Here is a 16971-nt window from a genome sequence, read left to right on the forward strand (position 1 = left end):
ACAGTTTTTATATCATAGGGCAAGAGCCAATGGGGAATTTCCATCACATTAATTGTCCATTACCTGACTGACCAATGGTGAAACTCCATAAACCACATGTGTCAGTCAGAGACTTTTACATTAGTAGGGATGACCCTGCTTTGCTGAGGTCAAGAGTATTCTGATTAAGATTATACAGAAAGGCACATGTAGGTCAGTTTAACTGTAACTATTCAGAACAGTATGGGGTTATGCAAATGTGACTCTTTGATGACAGGCATTGTGTCGTAAACAGGTTGTTATATAAATTATAATCTAAAGTGCGATCTTGTCTCTTTCGTACTGATGGATTTTGGCATTGCATACAGACTCCCTGTAGCAAACTCAAATACAGGACATGCACACAGGAAACAAAGCAGCTCACATGCTTTACAATCAGCTGCACAAGGCTCATGCTTTCTCACCCAGAGGTGGCTGTTTTAGTGGCGTTCTCCCTGCTTCTGACTAGCTTTCCCCTGGCTGCCTGACAGAAAGAGGTTAAAGAAAGACTTAAGGCTGTCTGGTCATTATCCATATACAGTGTCATAGTTTTACTGGAATGCAGCGGACTGATTCTTACAATAATATCTGAAACCCCAGAGTGAAACAGTAGCTAATCCCCAGATCTGTACTAAATCCTGCTATTGTGTCAAGATTAAGCAGTTAGAGTGAAACTGTGATCAAACCTTTGGGTCATGTCGGGTATTAATGGGCTCTGTGGCGACTGTCGAGAGCAACTTGACAACTTGTTTCATTGTCTTTTTTTTCGGAAATAAGTAATTTAGTTACTTTTAAGGGGTAAAAATCAGCAGATAAAAAATGAATAACAGCCTTGTGGTGTTACTGGAACAAAAACTTGCCCAGCCGAGCAGAGAAGCTCTCTAAAAGAGACAAGAAGCTCTGATGAAGGGACATTATGAATTTATGTGATGCAACTTAGGCAGTGAATAAGCTTTGCATTAGAGAAAATCTGAGTAGATCAATAGACATGCTTTCCTCAACTACTATCGCCTCCAAGAGCTTATATAGGTCACAACAAGGTCAAAGATAATGCTGGAAGGCTGACAGAGGTATACAGAGGTCATAGACAAGAATTCGACCAAATGTTCCTGATTGAGTTGAGAGGCAAATGAATACGTATTAAGGCAAACAAGAAAATACAGGAAACGGATATTGGGGCAGACGTAAAATCTTTAAAATGTTCTGAATTGAATTTGCGCATGAGTAAGTCAGCTGACCCTATTTCCGAGTTTGTGTAGATTGTTTGAGGCTGTGTTGGGGTTATTGAGCTACAGCGCTGCATTAGCACGTCTGCTGAACTATCCAAAGGCCTTAGCCTTCCACTTAAAGAGATGAGAAATGTAAACTCTGGCAGCGACTCTGTTGACAGTTGAAACAAACACTATCAAAATGTCATCTGCAACTGCAAAAAACGGTAAACAAAAGCACAGCAGACGTTTTGAAAGAGCAGCATTTAGTTTAATTTTAGAGTGACACCTTCGGAAAAATCAAAAATAATGTTTGAAGAAAGAACTGATTGATCTTAATCAAATAAACGGAATAAATTAAATTAGTATAATTTAAGAGATCAATAAGCATTTTTTTTTAAAGGACACAGACGGGGCCAGGAATTACAAGCAAAAGCAAGAAATGAATTACTATAAATATCCTAAAAGAGTAAGCCTTTCATTCAAAAAATAAATACTGGACTTTACTTCTATTCTTCACAAACATTTGATTTCACACTCTGGACATGAGGGTTGCACATGACTCAAATCAAGCATTTTAACCTCAAACTCAATTAAGGCCTGACTTTCAGCGAGTCGGACTTGAAAGAAATCTGTCGGTATGATGGATGTTTATAGTTTGTATAAAACGACTTTGGCCACCTAGAGATTTAACATTTGCTGCCATGTTGGACAGGTCTCCCTTGAAAAAGAGACAGATGATCTCAATGGGACCACCTGGTTAAATAAAGGTTTAATAAAAAAATTAAAAAACATTGACCTTATAATATAAGCACATATTGGTGTTTATGATGTTTTTTTGTGAGAAGTCTGATCACATGGTCGATTATCAACACAACAAAGTATGCTTCTAAATTGACCATAGAGCTGAATTAACACCCATCTGACACACTGCCAACACAATTCAACTTAATTAAGGAAAGATGTATCAGCGCAGGATTGTATTGGACCACATTAAAAACATGTACCTTTTATAAACTAGTGAGTCACTGTATTTTGATTGGTTGTCTGTGTCAATATTGACCAGTTTGATAGGGTGTAGGTGTAGACTAAATTATAAGAGACGGAAATATAATCTTAATTTACAGGGGGGGGGGGGTTTATTGATCGAGGAAATATTATATAAACCATCCCGTTATTACAGTACATATTTGTGAGATTTCAGCTACAAAAAATAAAAAGGATTTAAAGTGGAGTCTGAATCTGGAAAAAGACTATTTTTTAAATAAGCATTGTTCAAAAATATTTTACAGACTGCACTATTGACATTACCTAGGAGCAATGCAAGCAGTTTTATAACCCAATACTTTTAAATCCCAGTCTCTTGTTGTTGTGTTCTCCGACTTACCCCAACTCCAATCTACTAAAGTCTTCTGCCGCAGAGTAGAGCCCAGAGGAATCTTAACGCAGCAGTGCCAGAGATACTGGAAAGAGCACTGGAGATGTAACAGGAATGCTCACTTCTAGCAGCTCAGACTGTACACCATGGGAGCTTTTGATAAGAGCTGGCTACTTTGGCGATTATAATCTTAATCTGTCAAAATCCTTTTGCCACTCTTAACGTGGGAACCATGAACAGATAAAATAAATGTATAAAAAAAGTCTGTTGACCTTTTACTCCTTCCAAAACACCTGAAAATCACATTACCACACCTTATTTGCTGTTTGACAGATGCTAACTAAGAGCTAATGGGCATGTCAAACTGATTTGTAATGGCGGGCCACTGGTTAGCCTGTCCTTATCCTTAGTAACACAACTGATTAGTAATGGCAGCAAACAAGGTGGATGTTTCATTCCAGCTACACAAGCCCAATACTGACTAAAATGTACTAAAATGGCATGTTTTTCAAAGCTGAATTCCTACCTTGCATGTACATCTTCACTTGACTTGAAGGGCAGAAATCCAGCTCAACAAAACAGTTAATCTTTATAAAGATATTTCTGACAATCGATATGATCTGCATGGCACCACACTGACTGGCTTTGCTTATCCATACACTGGACATAGTGATAAATACCGTTGTGGAATCAAAATGCAGAAGTCAATTTCATGCTTTAGCAGCAGAATGATGGATCAATATCATCGCCGGGGCCAGTTGCTAACAGATCCTGTAGATAACACGACATCATGTGGTGCTTTAGAAAATGTATACTGTGTGTCTTGTGTGTGTGGAAAACATGTTGTGCATCTCTTGGTGGAAAGTATTTTTAAAAGTCTTACATATTAGAAGGCCTGCGTCTGTGTGATGAGTCAGATTTGTGGTCGCCACATCCTTCGTCAGAATCATATGAGATATAGGTCAGAGGCAGAGTTATCCTCAGCATCAGCATCATATAACAGTTTGCACCACTTTTTACAAGATGTAGCATTTGATCCTATAGCCCTGATTTTCTTAACATTAACCAATCTATCCAATTCATGTTATCTCATGTTATGGTATCTGTTCTTAAGAATGGAGTGGGTTAAAATGGACTGGCAGGGGACCTTTCTATTCACGCTGAAAAAGGATACATGGTTTACGTTTTCTCAGTGAAGACACATTTACATTGGCTGTCAAGGAGTCTCAAGAATGAGCCTGTCAGCGAGCGTGTGTCTAGGATTTCACTACAAGAAGACTCCTGGGGGAAGGTGTCTGGAAGCCTTTATTGTCAGATAGCACCTTGGCTTCAAAATAATGTCATGTGACATTGTATCTAATGGATTGCCATTGCCATGGATTCTTGTCACATAAATGTATGTGGTTAGTATTGTTAGGGAATCTGACGTGTTTTTCTTAGCTTGAAGCAGTCATTCTTCTGAGGTCAATTCTGAAAAATACTTTTAAGTGGTTGAAATCATGGCGAACTACAACCCTTCAGTGCACCTCCTTAGAGCTTTTTGGCCTCTTCCAGAATATTTTTATATTTTGTGTCCTGCATATTTACTGTATGACCCATAGGCAAAACTTTAAAAAAGAATGGTTTAATAACTAACTAGGGAAGAAAGTCAAATATCCTGAAAAAAATAAACAAGTGACACAAAATTGGATCATGCAGCTTTTAAATAAGCTTGTCTGTTTTGCTATTCCCAGTAATGTGAATCTATTTATTCATTAAGAATGTACCAAATCATCAAGGAGTTGAAGCTAAATCCAAAATCAGCTATAACATTTAATTGCTGTTATTTGCCTTAAATTGCTTTATAATATTCAAACCTAGTTATTTGAAAGTCTTAATTTATATCTCTCAATTGTCTGTTCCACATGTCTTGTTATCACTTTGTATTATCACTCCTGAAATACTGTCCTGAATGCGGACTTCAGAGAAAGATGCCTGTTTACTGTACACATGTGAGGACACTACTCATTCATTATGGAAAACAATGATGCGCAGTGTTCTCTACTCTACTCCCCCAAAACAGTGGGCTGTTCAGAGGGTGGAGACGGGATGGGGGTGAGGCCTCTGTATGCGAGATGCTTTTCCGTGATAATGCTCCGTTTAACGTTCCTGATCTCAATGGCTGTGTTCCCCCTTCTCCAATCCAGCGGGTCACACTGAGTCACAAGGCCAGCCAGCGATGACAATGGTATGTTTGTGCACAGGCTGAGCTATGGCTAGGCTGTCTGATAAGATGGCACAAGGTGGACAGTATAGTCTTGTGTGTGTGTTCACTGGTGTACACGCATATGTGAGTAAACGTGTCTAAAAGTCTTTAGATATCTGTCTGTTCAGATCTTTTGCTGCTGGTGCATACGGAAATGTTCTGCTTTCAGTAACTGAGGTCTTCTCTCTCTATAGCGTGTATCACGTAGATCAGAACAATAATTGAGGTTGGTTTTATAAGCAGTCTGATCTTCGTTCAAACACTCCAACTTTATATTCATTTGGGTCATGACAGATAAGATAAACGTTTCCTCCAACAGAAGGAAATTGTGGGTAACGGAGACTTTCAGGCTTGTACAGCCCACTGACATTATCTGCAGATTTGATCACTTGAACAGGAAAATGAGAAACGGCTCATACTGAAGCACATGCAACAGCCGTTAACCCATTCGATCAGCACTAAAAAGTGAATGCTCTCAGGCACAGTGATGAAGTAGATGCTAAAAGGAATAATAAGAGTATAATATCTTACATATTGCAGTGAGGCGGTTGCCTCTGCAGAGTCCTTGCAAGATTTATACCAAATGATGAAATCACCGTCCAAAGAAGCCACACCTATATTTTAATGCACTTATGTATAATCTTGCTATATTGCCAAGCCCCTAACAGATGCCAGCCAACCATGCCAGCACAGTTGAACTGTATGTATTATGTAATGTGTGGGGAGGGGAAAGATATGAGAAAATGTCAACTGTTCAAACAGGGAAAGACAATTATACTGCATGTTAAACATTGGAAACCAGAACTGATTTCCCCACAGGATGTGGACACCACTGTCAGGTACTTTCTTTAAAAAGCAGGTCAATGTTGTGCTCATAACTTCAAATGTCTTCTAGAAAACCTGTAGAAATATCACAGAAGTAATACAGGTAGGCCTATATTTAACCAATACACACACAGTATAGACTCTCATCCCTCCCCAGTGGGTAGCAGGCCATACACTCTCTCATCATCCCCCTCCCTCTCTTCCACCTCCTTGTTGTCATATGACCGCTGTTATGTGTGTGCAATGGAAGACAAAGTTGCTCTGTTAGTCCCCTCTGTGCTGCCCTCTCAGATTTGAGTGCTGTAAGTAAGGCCCTCTCACTCACCGGCATCAAACAGACTGGCCCCTGTATGTGACTAGCAGCAAAGATTAGAACAAGGAGGAGAAAGAGGGATGAATTGAGCTGATGTTATTTCATGTAGCTTCCACAGATTTCTTAATCCTTACTCATTCAGTGCCCCGCCCTAAGATTTTGTATTTGATTCAGTGGACAGCTTTCCTCGCTGAAGCTTTTCTTTTAAGTCATTTATTAGTCCTCTCTGCGTCAGTGTTGGCTGGCCATTTGTGTGGAGATGACATTTTGTCCCAGTACCTGGCAAGGATTTAAAAACCCAATACAAACACAAATGCTGAGCCAGCTGAATCTGAGCCCTGTCTGAACTTACAGTGACAAAGCAACTGAGAGGTTTGAACTTGACGGACACGTATTTACTCTAGAGTCATCTCATTGTCTCTGCAGGTTCTATTTTTTTACAACCACTTAAGCACATGTCAAAAAAACTTGTGATCATTTGGGTACTCCCTCTCCATGAAATGAGTGACATCTAAGATTAATCATTTATTAAGTAGGTTGCAGAGGGAACTGCGCTTGGCCCCCTTGGTACTTAACTGTAATAGAGCTGAGTTTAATTGTCCAAGTCAGCTCTGTGCTCACCTTAAATGTTTTAGACGGCTGGAAGTGAACCGGACGCGCACGGTGACACTGACCTCCTCAGTGCAAAAGCCGCCACCTCAACAGCCTCTGTCGCTTTGAAACCAAGTCTCTCTCGCTGTCCCCTGCCATTATGTCACCCAGTGGAGTGGATGTAGCGAGTAACAAAGGAGGTGGAAGGAGGTCAACTCAGCATAGGTTGTGTCACACCATTTCTCTCGTTTCCATATGCAGAACGGTTGCTCGAGTGGCAACAAACTGTATTGCCGTTGAAACTAAAAAGGATAAAACGCTTTGATGCTGTTGGCAGAGGCTTTATGCTTAATTTATGTGATGTGTCTTCAACCGGTTTAAGAATTCATGTTGAGGTTGGCTTAACAAAACCCCTTTATCAGGGCATTTCTATTTATTTTTTTAAATATGTTAAAAGCATTCTCAATAAGGGTATGATGACATTTGTCAGTGTGCGTGTGTGTGCGTGTTTGTGTGTGAAACCTAGTGAGGACCCATTATGTAAGCATGTGATTAACCTTTAAATTTGGTGCTGGACCTCGTCATCCATCATTTTGAAGCCAAGGTCATCATTAACCTGACATTATTTAACAGGTCACAGAGGAAAACATTTAATGAAATGATTAGGGTTCATTAGAGCTTTGGACATAGTGGATGGCATCTTGGTTTGTCTTCCACTGGTCATCAAGTAACTGAGACTAGTAGTTGATATTGAGAGATCACAGCTAGCCAAAAAATCATCAAAGATAATTAATTGTGGGTGCCAGACACCGTTGTTGACACACTGTTTGCATGCAAGACATTTGATGCCGAGCACGCAGTTCTGATTCTGGGTGTGATATTACAGGCCAGTGGCGGCGCTAGTGGGTGGCTACTTGGGCTCAAGCCCCGGATGTTTCACTTAAAACAATTTTTTTTAAATGTTTTCCAAAACGTCTCGGGAGTAATGTGCAGTACCGGAGTCCACCAGAGAGGCAGCCGCTGCGGGACAGTAGCCTGCGTACTGCGTAGCCTTCCCTGCCCTGGAGAAGAAGTGATCCTTCCTAGTGCCTGACGAGTTTTAAGCTAATAGCCTATAAAGTTATGGATATTAGAAAGTTATTTTCATCGAAGCAGGCGCCACAAGCAGCAGCAGCAGTATCAGCAGCTGACAACAATATCATCACCAGCAGTGAACAAATAGATGATGTTTCAGGTTTGTGAATCTAATGGTGATATCTGCACTCTGGCTGACTGAGTAAGAAGTGAAAAAGAGTGATGTAACGTTAATGTTATAGCTAGTAAACATGGAGTAACCACACTAAGTATACCCTTATATGTTAGTATGTATACAGAACTAAATGACAACAAATTATCCTAAGATGTAACGTTAACCCTTCATACCTCTACTTTTAAGACACTAAAATAACGTATTACAATTTTTATTTTGTTTTCGTTTGTGGAAGTATACCAGCTCTGGTTTCAGTACACATAACAACGGAACCATAGCAACGGAACTGACAGGCAACGGAACTGACAGGCAACCCTCTGAATCAGACTCCGATTGGCTGTGACTGCATTCAGTGTCCGATTCAGAAACGTGACTCTTACACTCTTTACGTCACAAACAAAGATGGTGGATGAGAATAGATCTATAAAACGATAAGCAATGCGCCAGAATAGAGGTGAGACTATCTGCATCCTTTAAAACTCTAGCACATTCGTTTCACCGAAATAAGTAAACGACTGTATTTGAGTGAGTTAAGGCATTAGCTTGCTTCATTAAAGGGTGTTAATGAATAAGTGTTCTCCAGTGCCTTTTGTCCGCTTTAAGGTGTTATTAAGGTAGGGTTAATGTTGCTCTCAAAGTGCACCAGATTGATGCTTTTAACTTCAATATTTAAAAAAAAAATCTTCCCGGGGGAGCATGCCCCTGGACCTCCCTAGAGGAGGCAACGACCCCCCTAAAAGATGTTCGGTCCACCCCTCACTTGTAAAAAATAGCACTATACCCCTGCACCCCCCCCCCCCCAACAACTCCTGGGCTAAGCCCCGGATCTCCTACAATCCTAAATCCGCCTCTGTTACAGGCCACTGTTTTTTTTTCCTTCACACTGACATCTTCTCTTGAGATAGCATCATGGAGAATTAAGTATGTGCACATTGTTAACCATCCTAAATCCCAACTCTTTGACGTTTTAATGAAACCAATACTGCACTGACCAGTTTACTGCGCTTTGAGTCATTTAAACTTCAAAAACACATGATGTTGATGCATTTGATTTATCTAGTAATATAAGATCGGAAAAGAAATAAAGCATGATTGAGATGCATTTTAGCCAACACACATCCTGAAAAAACGTAGTTTGTACGCTCCAAAAACTGCTTAGCTGAATTCCAAAATGTAAAGCTATTTTTTTTTTATGAAAACATTTCAATGTAACTCTCAGCTGCCCATAAGGCTTATTTCAATCTGTTAGCATTGCACTGTAACAGCGATCAATATTACTATTCAGTTTTTCCCATAAACCCCAATCAGGCAACATTACACAAGTTCAGCAGAAGTATCAATCTAATGCTTCATGATCCATGTTTTGTGTGAGTAGTGCTCAAGAGATAAAGGCATGGTGGAATTTATCCGTCATCTTTGTCCGTGATTCAAAGATGTCTTGAGGCCTCGATGTGAGTTTCTGCCGGAGGAACTATCACAGGCGCATCCTGCATTCTTTCTGTGTCACATGCTCAGAAAAGCGCTGTCTCGCTACCACCGTGAAATTATCACGGCCGCTCTTTCATCCAATCTGTTCCAAATCTTCTCTTTCCACTCTCTCTTGCTCTCTACTGCATCAACCTCCGCCCCTCTGCCCCATCTGCCTCCCTACTGTTAAACCCCCCAGCCCCTCGACCCCTCCCTGCACTGGTTCGCTCTCTTTTCTTTTTCTCTCTCAAGCATGAGCCCTCACAAGCACATACATACAGTACGCACAAATACACATGCTCTTCTGAGGATGCACAACCGAGCCCAAGCCCCCATTGAAAAAAAAAACACAGGAAGGCTTTAAAAATTGGAAAGATTGGGAAAGATGTTGAAGCAGAAAATTTCACAAATCATCTTGTTTTGCATGCCGAGTAATGAACACGGTCTGCTCCCTCCCTCTCACCGTTAAGACTTACATTCATAGACCGTCTCAAAAAACACATTTCAGCTCGAGGTTATTAACAAAATTCGATGTACATTTTCCCCCAAAAAAACAGCAGACAGAAATCTTCACTGTCAAATGTCAGTGCCCGCGAGCTCAGTGGGATTTGTACACCTCCCACTGCACATTCACGTAAAGCCAGTTGTAAGTACTGAACACCTGATAGTGTGCGTATACTCTCTCACTTCTCCTCTTTCCATTTCATAGCTCATTGCCTGGACAGAGCACAGACACGTACATGCAAACACACACACACACACACACACACACACACACACACACACACACACGCACTCATCTTTGATGCATCCTTCACTTGTCCTACATACAGTAATTGCACATACTAAGCACTGCGTTGAGATAAAAGCATCCTATAAGTATTAAGGATGCTCTGGGGAGATGATGAGTCAAATTGCAAGCATAAGATAGCAGCGTCCGTTGGCACAGAGCTAGCAGGGTGGAGGAGGGGACTGGACAGCCTTCCTTGGTGCCATCTCTGAACATCACCTTCCCCATTTTATCAGGAAAACACACTCGCTCTCCACAGAATAGCTGTAATTTTAAAGCGTCTCGCTCCTCCTCTGTGTCCAAACCAGTGATTACAAAAAAGCTTTGTGTCTGTGTGAGAGTAGTCAGGCTTACCGTGTTCACAAGGCAGCATCCATTTACAAAGGATACTGCAGACAAGCCCTTGCAGGGAGAGAAAGGCTCTGTGCAATCCACCTTTAGTCCTGCTGTTTCATCTTCATATCTTCCTCATATTCACACACACTCACTTACATTTCTCCTCTATCTCTCTCTGTCTCCCCTCTATTTCTGTCTTATTAACGTCTGCTGCGTTCTATATCCTCTCTTGTTTGCTCCAAGGCAGTTGAGACACTGCAGCGATGGGGGTGGAGGGCGTGTATATATGTGTGCGTGTGTTTGAGTGTGTCAGAGACAGAGAGGCAGAGCGAGGGAGTGGAGGACAGAAATGGAGGGAGGAGTCAGCAGGGATAGAGAGAGAAGGGGGAAATGGTCAGGATTAAATCATGAGAGTAACAGAGAGAGAAAACAGGCTTGGATGGGGTAGCTACAACATATTTTTGTCATGCTATAATGATTAAATATACATTGGTCATTAAGGAATCTGAGCCCTGCCGGCTAGAATGGAGGTGATACAGAGTGGATGTGTTTCTTGAGGTTTTTTATATGCCTGCTGACAGGCCAGCAGCAGGGTTGGTTGTGATTTCATTGATGATTGAAAAAAACATACAAGATAGGGAGAGAGGTAAGAGGAGGAGGAGGAGGAGGAGGAGGGGACAGGAGAGGAGAGGAGAGGGAGGGAGGGAGGGGAGATGAGAAATGACGACAAAGGAATGGGAGGGGGATTGGACGATGGTGTAATGTGCTGTTTCCGTGCCAACTGTTTCTGTGACAGTGGGACTACTTCCTTTATTGCTATTGGCTATAACCAACAATTGATAGAAGCTCGGGCAAATGAGGCATCATGCCACGGGGTGTGAATGGGTCAGCTTCTTTATTTATTTCCTTCACTTCTTGTTTATCTTTAAGAACAATCCAAAAAATAATGAACGCGATTTGCTTCACTGCAGCCGCAGAGTACACATGCATGCATGAACACATGGGAACATAATAATCACAGCGCTGGAGCACTATGCGAATTATTGCTTTGTCATTATGGATGCCACCAGTGTGTAAAAGGACTCCTCCCTTCCTCCTTACACACACATACAAACACACAGAACAGGAAAAATCCCCAGATCGGGTTGCTCAGGGTGTGTGTGTGTAGTGTAATGCAATTGCCTGGACACCATCCCTGGTGTCATGAACTGTGAGATAATGAATCGGCTATAGGCCAGAGCAGGCGCACATCTGGTGGGGGTGTGTAACTTTGCCTCTCCCTGACCTTTCTTCCGCCGCTTCCGTAGTGTGATCGGTAATTACCTGTAACAGACGCTCAATCTCAACCTATAGTCCCTTCCTCTTTTAGAGGCCATGTAGAAATGCATCATCTCTCGGTTTCGGCTCTTGTGCACAGTCTACGGTCTGGACTTCTGAAAAATGAGTAACAGAAACCAACAGACAGCAGTGCAATAACATGATGTTAGTCAGGTGCATGAAACTGATGCCTGCCACAAAAACACCCAAAACTCACACACTGGGATGTTCCATGACGACGACTATTAAACACACGATTTTTCATACACCATGCAGGTTCCGAGATGTCACGTACAAAGGTCTGATAAACTAGGTAGTTTCCGCCAAGGCTCAGTAGCTGTTGTTATCAGTACAAATGTCCTGTCACAATCACCCGGACCACATCACACAGGAGAGCGACCTCAAGGTGTGAAAGGAACACTTTGCATGTTTTGATGTTCTTGAATCAAATCTTGTCATGAATGAGAGGATTATTAGGCTAATAGAAAATGGTATGCTGTTCAAAGGTGATGATAAACAAACCTTTAAAAAACACTCTTACAAGTTGCTAGCTAGGTCATAGACTTTCATTTTGCTCTACTATTACTTTAAATATGCTATTGTCAACTGAAGAACACTGAAGATTGTAGCCATCACAGGCCTTTATTTTTTACTAGAATTACTTAATGTGACAAAAATATGTTCAACTTGCCGTTAAGACTTCTAACCTATCCAGGACCATGAACAATCTACTTGATGACTTATGTGACTTTATTAGGATATTTGCTTTAATGATACCTCAGTCATTTGAAAAGCAATTTCCAAAATATTTAAATGTTTATTATTTGCTGACCTCTAAACCATGGCACATATCTTTTACATGTATTACATTTAGACTGCCAGATTCCCTTTCCTGTTTGCGTAGTCCTCCAAAAGAAGGACAAACGATCATTTCTCCCCCCGTTGAGCGGCTCTACACTGGTGCCCTGTTAGTTAGAATTGATTTCAAGATTACACTATTAAAGCACAGCAGGGTTTATCTCCCGGCTAGATATCAGAGTTAACACTTCCTGGGCTGCAGCACAGCCTGGTCCTCTGGGAAAATGTGTTTGTTTACAGAAGGTGATAAACTAAAGCTGCATTGTCTTTTAAAAATCACTCCAAATGTGGGTTTTACAGAAAAGCCTCTTTTATAATGCTCTCTGAATGTACTTTTTGTTTTACTTATTAATGAATTGATGAATGATTTATGTGTTTGTTAAATCCCTTCACACTTATTCTCTGATTTATTTTTCTTAAAGGTGGGGTAGGTAAGTTTGAGAAACCGGCTCGAGAGACACTTTGTGTTATATTCCATGGAATGTTCTTAACATCCCGATAGTAATGAATAATATCTCAAGTGCTTTGACAAAAAATCCATTAAAAAATGTCATCTGTGGAAGCCGCGTAGTACTGTAAAAAGCACAACCAATCATTTTAGCCGGCCCGGCTAAAATAACTGGATGGCCTACCTGCCTGTCAGCCTTCCATCTGTGCACACATTTATCTCGTGCCCTCATTGGTCATGTGCGCGTTCGTGTGTGTTGGAGGAGGGGCTCTGTAAGGAAGTGGCAGATTTTTTCCGGCTGTGTAATTTCAAATTCTAGCGCACTCGAGATGGTTTCTCCAAAATTACCTACCCCACCTTTAAGATGTTCTCTGCCAGTGCCATATGACCCCCTCTGTCTCCTCTTGCATCTGTCCATCCCTTTCACTCTCCCTAACGATCCTTTTTTTGTCTCTCAGAGATTGTCTCTGTGCCTCTCCCAGTTTCCTGTCTCCCTAATCCTTAATCCTGTGGAAATCGGTCAGGCAGAATGAGCCAGCTTTGATCAGGCTCTCATATCAGGCGTGCTAACAGTGTCAGCACACCCGGATCCCACAGAACCCTGGAGCCCGGGGGGAGAGCTTCAAACAGGCGTTCACCACCTGACTGCTTGAGAGGAAGGGGAACGAGAGGCTGCAGAGTTCCTGTCTCAACTGCCAGCTTCAGACTCTGTCAGCAGCCTCTCTTTTTTAATTTCGCAAACACCCCGATGTATCACCATTTGTCTCTGATGGCAGGCACCTCTGCTTTCGGGCAGGCTTTTTTCCGCATGAGCTAAACTTGCTGTGGGAAAAGAGATCAGCAGCCAGTGTAACGCCATTTGAGGTTGAGAACAGTGTACAGCACAGCGATGTGAAAGTCACTTCTGGTTTTATCAGAGGTGTCCTTGACAGTAAGCCTTGATTATGTGTCACTGGGGTTTTGGTATTGTGATCCACGGCCAGCGATGATACCTGCCTGAGTTGGAGGCATTTCACACAACATTTGGTAATATTGTGGCATAAATGCATGCTGGAAATGTAGCTTGCACTAAAGGTCAGTTTTTTACAACATCAAAAAAAATACACAAATAAAAAACCTAGACACAAGCTGAATTGGGCCAAAGCAATGCGTGTGCTTTTTTCCCACATTTTAATCCAGACATCCTACCCTGGAGATATGTCTGGTATAGTCACTGCATTTCATTAACAAACCTGCTGCTTTCACAGTGAGGGTTCAGAGGGGGAAACCAGCCTGTCCTCCTACAAAAAACGACCATATAGGTCGATTGTTCAGCAGCTAAATACGACCCAGAGTCACGTTTTAAAGTGTAGCACCTCTAGTGGTCGTGTAAGAAACAACATGCTCCTGTCGATTGCAAACGCTCCGGAGGGTCGTTTATTCACAAATAACCCTCTCTGGAAAATCCTAAATTGTGGAATAGTTTGGCCATTAAAATGTTTTTTTATTAGATTTCTAGCGAGAAGTGTATATTGTACTTTTATAATCTACGTCCAGTGGATGTGTGGGATCTACAGTTTGATAGATATACGAAGATGATTGAGGTCTCGGCCAGGAGAACGTGTACTGTATATGGGGCAGCTTCCATGTAAAGTTAGCGTGGGTGAAAACAGTTATTTCCGGTCTCGAAGTTTTCATAATAAAACCGGAAGTATTCCCACACTGTCAAATGAGTACACCGTGATATCTCCATTACTCATCCACTAAAAAACATCAGTTTATCCTTGTTAATTACACAATATTGATTGGTTTAAATTGTGTACAATGCTTTTGTGTTTTTAACCTTCGATTCGGAGAAACACTTTTTTTTTTCTCTGAGTTTAGACCCTACAGAGTTTCCGAAGACACTACACTACCCAGAATCCCCAGCTATCGTTTGGGACTACAACATCCGCCTAATTGCTTTACAAACCCTCTGTGATTAGGGTTAGGGATTAGGGTAACCCTAACCCCCCCCCCCCCCCCCAGAATTACACATGCTGGCTATTGTGTGTTTCGCAACATGATGGCACGTCTCTACTGGGAATTGGAGTTTTAAAAGACGTTTTCGTATTTCCCACAATTAGAAGTTGCCAGTATTAAACTGTATACATCCCTGGAGGTTTAGGGGATACGAAACACATTGGTGTTATCAAATTTAAAACATATAATTAATACATGGGTGAAAATTGGCTTGTGTCCATAATGGGCAGCATTAATATACCCACATGACAGCTAAGGTCAGAAGAGCTTTATTTAACAGCTGGTCTTATGTCTGTGACCCCTCCTGTTGTTAATTGATAAGCCTGAAACATGCTCTTGTCAAGGTTCAGATGCACCTTTAGCAAATATGGCAGTAGCCATCGATCATCTTAAGATAAGATACTTTATTGATCCCAAGTTGGGAAATGTTTTTGTTACAGCAGCATATACTACTTTGTTTCTAACTCCACTACAATTCCAGAGGTTAACCTGGTATTTTTACTCTACATACATTTATTTGTGTTACTTTGCAGATTCTGATTAATGATTGAAATATAAACAACCCTTAAATCAGACTTTAGTTACACCTGAGTAAAATTCAGCCCTTATCAGTTTGTCTGTTTGCTCATCCTCCGGTTAATATCTTTGGACGTCCTGCACTAAACTGTTTTATTGTAGAGATCACTACAGTATCTTCTTGATATTTTCTATTCTATATTCTACTATCATTGACCCCTATTTTGTATGTAGGCTACTCTTAATATTTAAATGTTTTCATCAAATATAACTTATTCAACAACTAAATTCAATAACGTGCTTTAACCACTAGGAGGTGCGGTTTAAAAAACCAGTGGTCTAGTTAATAAAACATAATAATATCAAACATAATATGACAATTCACTTTATTGTGACATTAAAACAGAACGGTAAAGGAAAATACAGTTTCAATCTCTCGATGTGAAGCTTATGCATTGTACCATGAACTTATATAGATGAACTACATGAACTACTACATGAACTTATATAGACAGTCAACTGCATGAGGAGTTGGAAAGGTAGTTCAGAAAATCAGTAATATCTTTAAAAACTACAAAAAAGTCCCTTTCTATCAGCTGTACACCGTTATGGTGTAAATACAGACTATCTACTAATTGGATCAAATATAAAAGTCAGCCGAATTAGTGTTGATACTGCAAGGAGACGTACAATTTGTGTGAAAAGAAATGGAAGATGTTGTTTAATTGTTGATATATTTATGGTCCACGTCATGTATTCAGTTTTGGCGGCATCTCTTCCAGTTTATCAAAAGGTCTTCTGATCAGGGCTCTATAAATAAATATCTACGGCAGATATGTAATATTTAATGCAGCCGAACCGTGTATTACGATGCCGTTATGTGATGACTTTCAAGAGAAAGCAAGAACCTCGGAATAAAGAATTATTATTATTTTTTTTAATGTTTTCCGATTTCATATCACATAACACCCATATCCCGACATGCATTGCGGCGTGATTTTAGCCTATCAAAACCTCTGAAAAAAGAAATGTGTCTCTCAGAATCGAAAGAGAAAAACCTATGGGAAAAACAAAAGCATTGTACACAATTTAAACCAATTAATGTTGTATAATTAACTAGGATAAACTGATGTTTTGTAGTGGATGAGTACTGCAGATATCACTGTTAAATCATTTGACCATTGGTTTTATTATGAAAACGTCGAGACCGGAAATACTGTTTTCACGTTCTCCTGACGAAACCTCAAATCATCTTCGTAATATCTATCAAACTATAGATCCTACATATCGACTAGACGTGGATTCTAAAAGTACAATATATACTTCTCGCTAGAAATCTAACCATAAAGCGTTTTAATGGCCAAACTATCCTACAATTTAGGATTTTACAGAGAGGGTTATTACTTATTAC

The 16971-nt window shown here is 40.7% G+C and overlaps 1 protein-coding gene across 1 annotated transcript in view; it reads right to left on the minus strand.

Moving 5' to 3' along the window:
* The window catches only part of gnaz (guanine nucleotide binding protein (G protein), alpha z polypeptide), a 29093-nt gene extending 18378 nt beyond the window's left edge, over positions 1-10715 (minus strand). The window contains exon 1 of the mRNA XM_034204560.1: positions 10439-10715. The gene's annotated coding sequence lies outside the window, so the exon portion shown is untranslated. The remainder of the gene's footprint in view (positions 1-10438) is intronic.
* Positions 10716-16971: the final 6256 nt, after the last annotated feature.

Source organism: Gymnodraco acuticeps, unplaced genomic scaffold (assembly GCF_902827175.1).
Source record: "Gymnodraco acuticeps unplaced genomic scaffold, fGymAcu1.1, whole genome shotgun sequence".
In the NCBI taxonomy this organism is placed as follows: Eukaryota; Metazoa; Chordata; class Actinopteri; order Perciformes; family Bathydraconidae; genus Gymnodraco; species Gymnodraco acuticeps.